At 38.2% G+C, this 10,326-nt stretch overlaps 1 pseudogene; it reads right to left on the bottom strand.

The window, feature by feature from the left end:
* Positions 1–5,906: 5,906 nt before the first annotated feature.
* LOC132418135 (heterogeneous nuclear ribonucleoprotein D-like pseudogene) lies at positions 5,907–6,752 on the bottom strand (annotated as a pseudogene).
* Between the last annotated feature and the right edge of the window lie 3,574 nt (positions 6,753–10,326).

Genomic DNA, 10,326 nt, shown 5'->3' on the forward strand with positions numbered 1-10,326 from the left:
GCTTGATATAAGGCGTGGCAAACAGATTTCAATTTTGTCTCTGATTGCCTCCAAGGGCTAGGAAAATTACTCAAATCTTTCTTTCTCTCTGTATGGAAGAAAAACTCATCTACGTAGAGAGTAGGGATGGCTATTAGCTGATTAGTTTTCTCCAAAGATGTTGACCTTACAGTAATCTGTAAATACTAGGTGGTAGTGGTTATTTATTTTTTTCAAATGAAATCTTTTTTAAGGTTTTAATAATCAGTTACAAGTCCTGTGTGTTCATGTGACTGTATAAATGTAATTACAAAAGTGAATTTCAGCCGAAAAATTTTGGAGAGAGCTACCATGTGTCTTTTCCCTGTAAGCAATATATGCTTATCGTTTTATTTTTTTAGGTGCCTTTTTAGCACTTCTGTGACAACCCTTCCCCCAAGCAAATCAGGGAGTATCAAAGAACAGTGGGGGCTACTAAAAATGGTATTCTGGAACATCATTCAGATTCCCTTAGGGAACCATTTTGACATTTTATCGGACTGTGTCTAGTAGTCTACAGAGCTTTTACTTATATTTAAGACTCAAAATCCATAAACATCAATTGTATTTTTTTGTTGTATTTGCATTTATATAGATCCTTTAATATATTTTATATCATAGTTCTTTTACAGATCAATGAATTCTATAGTTTTATAGCAAGGACTATAGCTAGCAAAATTGACAGCTATTATTTATGAAAGTCCCCGTTTCACACACTTCTGCATGTAAGAAAAAATGTTGCAGATTATAGAAAAGTGTAAATGGAGAGGAATTAATTAACACCTATCAGTTACTGTCTTTCAATGTCAACAGTGATTGTAAGCATATTATACTAAATAAATGGATATTAAGGGATTTTTATCAGCTCAGGAAACCAACTACATTCATCTCAAGTATCATCACATCAGAGCTCCCTTCCATAGTATGAGGATAGGCTTTTGGCTATGATATATTTCTAGAAGTGGCAAACATTTATTCACAACTTGGACCCTTGGCTATATAAAGGATGCTTGAAAGCTATGTATCACTAAAAAGGATTCTAAGCAACCATTAACATAAAATATAGAATCTTGTCTGCACTTCAGGGCTAGTTTCACAGCAGACATTTGGGAAGATTTACCATGTATTTGTAAGAATACAGATTGTAGAATTAGCAAGTGAGAAACCTAATGATTGGGGGAAAGGAAAAAAAAGAGACAATTTATAGAAAATGTAATTTATTCCATAAATTACAAGTTTTACTATCTTCTAAGCTCAATTCCATCTCCAAGGTCCATCTTTTTAAAAAATATTGCATGCCTTACAATACTACTGTATCATAGTGTGTTAACTAGCAGAGGGGTCTCCTCTACTTCTCTGAAAAGAGATGTTTGATCTTTCATATAACTTAAATTCAATGGAAATATGCTTCAAGGACTACTATAAAAATTTTTAACTGATGCTGTCTTATACAGTTGAGGATCTTTGGGGTATATATGAAGTAAAAACTGACTGGTTCGGGGCTTCCCTGGTGGCGCAGTGTTTAGGAGTCTGCCTGCCGATGCAGGGGACACGGGTTTGTGTCCCGGTCCGGGAAGATCCCACATGCCGTGGAGTGGCTGGGCCCGTGGGCCATGGCTGCTGAGCCTGCGCGTCCGGAGCCTGTGCTCCGCAACGGGAGAGGCCACAACAGTGAGAGGCCCGCGTACCGCAAAAAAACAAACCAAAAAAAAACCTGACTGGTTCATGTGAATATTAACCCTATAGTCATAAAGCCCTAGAGTTGAATGAGCTCTTCATATGACACTTATCACAGAATTAAGAATCTGAAGGTTAAAAGGTTTCTGCCATAAACTGAATGTGTTCCCCCTCAAATTCATATGTTGAGACCTAATCCCCAGTGTTGATGGAATTTGAAGGTAGGGTCTTTGGGGGGTGATTAGATCATGAGGGCAGAGCCCTCAGGAGTGGGATTAGTACCTTTATAAAAGAGACCTTAGTAAGATCCCTTAACCCTTCTGCCACGTGAGGACAGTGACAAGATAGCCAGCTTTGAACCAGGAAGCCAGTGCCGGACACCAAGTCTGCCAGCATCTTGATCTTGGACTTCTATTTAGTTATATCCATGGGATTCATCATTAGAATCCAAGTGAGGAGCTTTACAGAATAGATTCCTGGCTCCAAACCAGACCTACTGAATAAAGTTTCCCAGGAGTTATAGAGTGCAGGAATTTTTTTCCAGTGCCTTCTAAGGAATTCTTATGACAAGCCAGGTTTGAGAACCATGGATTTAGACCAAAGACAATAGAGTTTTACCTTTAAGTATATTCAGAAATGGGGATTCCATTAAGTCCATAGATAATATGTATTTGGAATTAGTTACACTGTCATGACATAATTTTAAATGTCTTTTTCCTGAAAAACAAAACTATAGACTCCAGCTTGACTCACCTCAGAAACTGCATCTAGCTTTACCCGCTTTTCTTTAGGAGCTACTCAAAATGTTAAAGCGTTGTGTTTAATTATCCCTCAGGCAGATTTTCTCTATAATAACCCAGTCCCCTTAAAAATTTCTTTTATAAGTCCTATTTTCTCACTCTTTAACAGCTTTTGCTCTTCTCAAAAATCTAGTTTCCTCAAATATGGAGATGTAAACACCAGTAGCATACAAACTCTGAGAAGAATAAAGTTGACTAATAACTAGTCTTACTAGAATATCCATTTCTAATGTCAGGCATTTAAACTTGGCTGTTTCAATTTGGGTCAGCCATTAGGGCTTATAATTATTGCTACATAAGCATTTCTACAGTCAATCCAGACCTAATGAAAATATGACTTAGCCATTATCCTAAGAACCATAACAAACTCTTGAACTGGGACTTTCACATCTTATTTTTTTTTTAAGATAGCATCTAAATACATACATATACATAAACACATGCATAGCTGTCTGAGGGTTAATAGGACCACTGTGATCAGAAATAGTTGATTTGACATAACTCTGACATTGCATAACCTAATTTCTAACAACTAAATTAAATTCCTTGAACTAAGCATAAGACCTCCACATGAAAAATAATGAATTTAAGCTAATTTGCTGACTTTACATGCTGAAATCTGAACCAATCCCTATTTGTTTTCTACTGAATTTTTTAACCTTAATCAACAAATGAACCAGCTGGAACAGGAAAAAATAAATTTATATAACTTCTAAAACTGAAATATCAAAACATCTGCTACACTGATTCTGAATTGGCTGAAACTTTATTTAGTTTAATTCCTTAGTTCAAAAAGCCAAATGTGGATATAGCTATATTTTGTCTGGCTCAATAGACAAGTTAATTCTCAGTGGGACCAGTAACAAAAGCTCTTAATCAAAATCACCTAGCTTCATCAAGTTAACTCTGGTAAATTAAAGCCGATTCCTCCTAAATACTTTCTGTTGGAGGAATCTGTATGTTTGTCCTTGGTCTTGGATACATACAGACAGACAGATTCATGATTTCAACTATTGCATAATACCATTTAGTTTTGTGAATTTTCTTATTAGCCTACCTGGGGATTCGCTTTTACTTTGTGGCAACAGAGCATACCTATTTTTATAAAGTTTTCTAAAAAGAAAACATTATGTGGAACAATATTTAAATTAACTCAGTTGATTGATCTCCTGGTATTTTCAAACTGCAGTTTGATATAATATACTGTAGTACCAAAGGGCAATAAGCATCAAAATCTCCATTGCAAGCCTATTCTGGAGTGTGTGTGTGTGTGTGTGTGTGTGTGTGTGTGTAACACCTGATTTCTGTACAGTTATTTCAACTTTTCAAAACAGTTTCACATCTATTATTCCATTTAATCTCCATATTTTTAACAAAGTGTATTTATATATTTAAAATTCCTCCACCATCAAAGGAATACAACTTGCTCAGATATTTAAATAATAACATTTCCTACTAAAAATGAAAATAATTACCTCATGTTTTATGTTGCCTCCTTCTGTTTCTTTCTCTTATTCGTAATACTGTATCTGCTTCTCAGTTTTGCTCCTCTGTCATTATTCAATATTTGTTTTTAAGTTCCTACTCTGTGCAAGAGCTGTAGTTTGCTATCAAGCTATCTAGCTTGCTAGATGCTAAGGAGAATACAGAAAAGAGTGCAATATATTTAGCCTCAGGATATTTGTATTCTAGTAAGGAGAGTAAATACATACGATTCTTTCTAAGTAAAATTGACTTCCTCCTCACATTTTTTTTTGCGGTACACGGGCCTCTCACTGTTGTGGCCTCTCCCGTTGTGGAGCACAGGCTCCGGAAACGCAGGCTCAGCGGCCATGGCTCACGGGCCCAGCTGCTCCGCGGCATGTGGGATCTTCCCGGACCGGGACACGAACCCGTGTCCCCTGCATTGGCAGGCAGACTCTCAACCACTGCGCCACCAGGGAAGTCCCCTCCTCACATTTTAAATTTAGTCCCACCAGAATCTTGGTTTCATGTCTGTCTTTCCTTCTCGACAGTGAGTTACCTGAAGGCAGAGATTGAGTCTCATTGATATTCGAATCCTAGCATGGAGCTCAGTGTTAGGCATGTATATTTGCTGCTTCATGTAACTCGCTGTTTTAAATCCTTTAATTTCTCCTTATTGACTTAAAGATAGAATTCAACCTCTTAGCATGTAATGTAGGCCCTTTGTAATTTAGGTTTGCACTATCCTATATGATAGCCACTAGCCACATGTATTGAGCACTTGAAATGTAGCTAGTCTGAACTGAGATGTGGTGTAAAAGTAAAATACACACTAGATTTCAATGTCTTAGTACCAAAGCAATGATGTAAAAAGTCTCATGAATAGTTATCTTGATATCTTGAAATGAAATTTTGTTTATATTAAATAAAGTTTATTATTAAAATGAATTTCATCTTTTTTTGCTTTTAAAAAATGTGATTAGAAAATTTTAAATTACATATGTGGCTTGCATGAGATTCTGGCTGACATGCTCAAGCCCCCTGCCCACCTCCTTTTCCTTATTTTCCATATGCACTTTGTTTCCGCCCTTAAAAACTTTCTTTGCTCTCTTCCAAAAGTGTGTGCTCAATTCCTGCTTCAATTCCTTTGCATGTCTGCTTGGTATTCTCTCTCTTCTTAGCACAGTCCATTGGCAAAGGCCTATCTACTGCACTCCACCTTGGACCACTCCCTCTCAAGACCTGTTTTAGATGCCCTGTGTCTGTAATACCACATCATCCTTCACAAAGCCTTATTTAGGACTTACCACACTATATTGTGTTTCCTGGTTTACTTCTGCCTCTTTTAACACTGGGGCTGATTCTCTCTGAATCTCCTGCTTTGAATATACTTTCTGTCTTAGAATAACTCTTAATGTTTGCTGAATGAAAGAAGAACCTGGTTGAATAGCAAATCTAAAGGGAAACTTTAAGGTCTGAATGTGGATGATAGTTCTAACCCAAAACCACCACCCTAGACCAAACAACAAACAAAAAAAAGGACCCCAAATTCCCCCACTCCTCTCACCGAAAAAAACAAAACAAAATACCAACACAGAACAGAAGCCACTATAGAGCTGCATATAAAGCTAGTAAACATTTATTTTTTGAGAAAACATTAACTTTCATAAAATAAAAGTCTCAAATCCTTGTGTTATCTTCTTGTTGCTCCAATGTCAAAAGGTTATGGAAAATAAAAACTGGTTCTTATAAACAGCTGTAAACAGTTTCAAAAGTTAGTGACAACGTCCTACTAAACAGTCATTCAGTCATTTCTTATTTCAGTAACATAACTTTCTCTTTCGAGGATAGAGTGGCTCTGCAGTGGCTTCATTCTTCGCCTTCAGAAAAGCTGGTAAATCCTTGGTAAGCAGTACCAAAGGGAGCCGCTTCGTTTACTTGCACATTTTAATTAGTAAATGCAGTTACACACCCATGGATCCCATAGTTATGGCCAAGCAAATAATCTCCACCATAGGTATTAAAAATTGGCTGATTATTGTAGGCATTAGGGAAATTGCCATACATTTGATCAGAAAAATTAAACCCTTCATTACTGGTTGAGAAGGGAACAGGCACAAAAACAGTAGAAAGGCTTCTGCCACCGCCGCCTCCAACTGCCCCGCAAACATTTGGGTCTGCGCCAAAAGCATTTGGGTTTGCTCCGTAAGGACTTGGGTTTGCCTGGGAGCTTCTTCCTCCCCAGTAGTTGCCTAGCCTGGCAAATGGAACATCTCTTCCTCCTCTGCTTTGTGACTTGAAATATTCTTTCGGGAGTGCAATTTTTGTTTCACACCACCCAGAGTCAGTCAGATGGTACCTGGCTTCTAACAGCCTTCTCACTGGTTTTTCATCAGTATATGTGATAAAACAGAAAGCTCGTCTTTTGTTTGTTCCTTTATACACTGGAAGCTCAATATTCTCAATCACACCAAATGCGCCAAAATACTCTCTGATTTTTACTTCAGACATATGAGGATTCAACCCTCCGACAAAAACTTTTCTTGGCAGAGATATAAATTCTATGGCTTTAGCCCTTTTAATATCGATTGTTTTGCCATCCAGTTTGTGCTCTTTGACTTGGAGGACCTTTTCAACGGTGGCATGATCTTTAAAAAGCACAAATCCAAACCCCCTGGGAACACCACTGACTGGATGGGTTTTAATAGTAAAGTCCATTATCTCGCCAAACTGGGCCAAGTATTCAAGAAGAGCTTGCTTACTGGTATCGCGGGGTATTCCGCCGATGAACATTTTTCTGGCGTCATAGAGATTCTTGGTGACTTTGATTAGGACTCCCTCAGGGAGCTGGTGTCTGTTGTCCATTTTGCTTATCTCAAAGCTGTTGGCGTCCACCGAAGAGAGGCTGGCGGCGGCGCGGTGTAGTCGGCGGTAAACTGGCTGGCTCCGGCTCAACTGCCAAGAGAGGGGGAATATGGGAATTGGCCGGCGAGGTGACGCAAGAAGTACGTGGTGACGTAGGACCACGAGAGCGAGCGGTTTGCGTTTTGAAATGGGCCGTAAAGACAGTGCCTGCCGGAAAACGAGCCGTGTTTGCCCCGCAGAAGTCGGCTTACTTCCGGGGTCTGATGTTTCTGCCCTTAAGACAAAAATAATAGCCCAACAAAATGAAAGTTTGTCACGAACCGCAGCCACTCCTCATCTTGTTCACTTTGGATCGCGTCTCCTTTAAGTTTTGTTACAACTCGTTAGTTCTTTCAAGATGGAGCCTTTTGTTCATTGCTGTCCTTTTCCGTCCTTTTCGTATCCGTGTCAGTATTTGGGGGCAGGGATGGGAAAGGAGTCGAGGCTGGTAGACCGGAAAGCAGACTATCGGGAAAGCACAATGCCTGTTGGTTACGCTGAAGGGACCTAAAAATCACATTAAAAAAAAAGTCACAGCTTCATAGAGATGTAATTTACATACCATCCAATTCGCCCTTCTAACGTTTTTAGTATATTTACGGAGTTGTGCGATCATTACCACTATCTAATTTTAGAAACTATACCCTGAAAAGAAATTCTGTACCCCATTAATTAGTCACTCCTCATTTTCCCCTCAACCCTCCCAAATCATACAATCTGTGGCCCTTTAGGTCTGGTTTCTTTCACTTAGCCCAGTGTTTTCAAGGGTCATCCATGTTGTGGCATGTTTCAGTATTTCATTTTTTTTTTAAGGCTGAATAATATTCCATTGTATGGATATACATTTTGTTTATGTGTTTCTCTAGAATAATATTTGAAAGCATTGATATTGTTATATTATTCCATATCTGCATCATAGTTAAAATAAGTATAAGGGGGTTTTCTGTCAGTCATTTGCATTTCTGGCATGGTCAGTCAGTATAGATAGGATTTGTCACAATTATCTAGATTATTGAGGTGGTATTTAATATTAGCTTAACCCTTCCTTCCATTTGAAGACAAAAACTCAAATTTTTGAACGCCTTAGTTTGGCTACTTTCTTCCTTGGTCATTGCCTTATCCAACATAATCCAGTAATTTGTGTTTGTCTTCTTCCTTCAAATATTAGATTTTTTGAGGGGAGGGTTTTTTAATTCTTCCACAGCATCACCCCACAGATTCTGTCTCTACATACTTGGACTCAGTGAATTTCTGCAATTACTCATTTAAAAAAAATATCCTATTGTTAATAATAATACCTGCTTATTTCTCTCTGCAAATATGTGTACTTGCTATCATTTGGAGATAAGAGAAAGGGAACTGTAATTTAAAAACTCTCTCTATGAAATTAAACCATAGGGAAAATGAATTTCACAGCAAAGGTAAAGTTAAAAACTCTAGGGAAAAAAAGCCCTGGCTCACATTTTAATTATAAACTATTTGAGGCCCCATCTGCTCCCACCTCTCTGATGTTATTCCACATACCTGTGCCTTTGTTCATTCTGAGCATTCTTCCTCAAATGCCTTTGTTTTCTCCTCTGCCAACCACCCCATCCTCATTCTGTCTGCCTAACCTTTATAGCTTCCTCTAAGAGCCTCCCCTCTGTGAACCTATTATACCCTTTTTATACATTTTTATCAAGATGTATATATATGTGTCTGTCAGTTAGCTTCTCATGGACAGACACGGTGCCATACTTAACCTAAAAGTTTCAACACAAAGCATAATACATGTAATACCTGGCACATTTTTTTTTAAAGGAACTCACTAAATGCTTGTTGAAATAAACTAAGCATTGGAGTTCTGTGGGCCACATTTTTGAAAATCCTTGGTCTAACTGGCCTCTGAGAGGATGAACCTGTTGCAGATAACTTCCTGAATGCTGATCTGCCACAGTTTTGGAGATCTGACCTATCTTCTTATGGAAGAGGCTGCAATATTGAAATTTTCTTATTTTGGGATCATCTGTAAACCAACTGAGAAAACCACAAAGAAGCCAGAGCTCCCTTTAGCTCCTGCTTTCCCTAGAATGAGACTCTTAGGGGCATTATACCCTCTGTATTTCTAAACTAATGAGGCACCTTGATGGCTAGTTATTTACCTGTGGCTCTTTTTCTAATTAAGCCATGGCTGATGTCATAGTTTTGACCCCTGTGAGGGCTGGTTAGCTTTATTCAATTACATGGCTACAGGCTGCACTCATGGCCCTAGTCCTTGCCCTTGCAAACACATGTTCCAAGGGGCTGCTGGGTCAGAGCACATCAATGAATCAGTGAAAAGACAGTCCTCACTTCTGGATACACAATTCAAAGCCTTTAACCTACTGATCTTGGGTCAGTAGTGTCATACTGGTACATGAAAGACAGCACATGATTACTGTAATTACTTCTGAGGCAGTAAAATGGAACATTTTAAAAAAGATTGTGTCTACTCCTTGTCCCCTAATGAAGATAATTATGCTCACTGAGGTACTGTCCTCTCACACACATGCTCCGTGATCTTTAGCTGTCTAAAATGTTTTAAAATGACTCCTTTCCACTGTAATGTCTAAAGAAATTAAAATCTGTACTGTTTAGCTTTAGTTTTTCATGGCGACGGTGCCACACAACATAACATATTTTAGGTATTGAAATACTGTCATCAGATTCCTAATGTTAACTCTCCTTATGAGCAGTACAGTAACAATAATTCTGACTAGCAATTTATTCTTATTCCACATTAAATCAAAATACACATATATTGGAGAATTGAAGGAACTGGAGATTTCTTTAAGAAATGAATAAATGAATGAATGAATGTTAGGCACCCAGACAGTTATCAAAGGTATTTTACAAAAGTGGACTGCTTGTAAAAGAAAAAACCCATAACACAAAGATCAAGTGGCAAAGAAGCTAGGGATATAAAGTCAGGAATTGCTGCTTTTGGGGGTAGGGGGACCAAGAGCTATAATACATGCAGGCTGTCATATTTTTTGTATTTTAGGGAACATGGGATGCCTGACCTGGGTTTGTTTTACTGTGATCTAGACCATGCCTGCTGTATTTATAGCTCTTAATTTGATTGTCCCTTGGATGTTAGTATCTTATTTATAATTGTTGGAGAATGGGGGAGAAGATGAAGGATGACATATGCCTTTAGAATTAATCTGCCTCTCTTATCATGGGACTCAACGTTGGCAGAAGGATGCTGTGGGACCCATAAATCAGGAAGGTAACCTGGATGTATCCTGATTTGATATGCTGGCATAGACCTGTCTCTGTGATAATATATTCTTTAATGCTCTGTTGAACCTGTTCTCTTTAGTGAAATGAAAATGCATGTGTTTGACATACTTGGTCTAGTTAGTTGTTTGATAAAGTGAGATTTCCCTTACTCTTTTTCCTCTTCATTTTCCACAGAAACTGCCAGTGTCCATTACTTAAA

This window comes from Delphinus delphis, chromosome X (genome assembly GCF_949987515.2).
Source record: "Delphinus delphis chromosome X, mDelDel1.2, whole genome shotgun sequence".
NCBI lineage: Eukaryota > Metazoa > Chordata > Mammalia > Artiodactyla > Delphinidae > Delphinus > Delphinus delphis.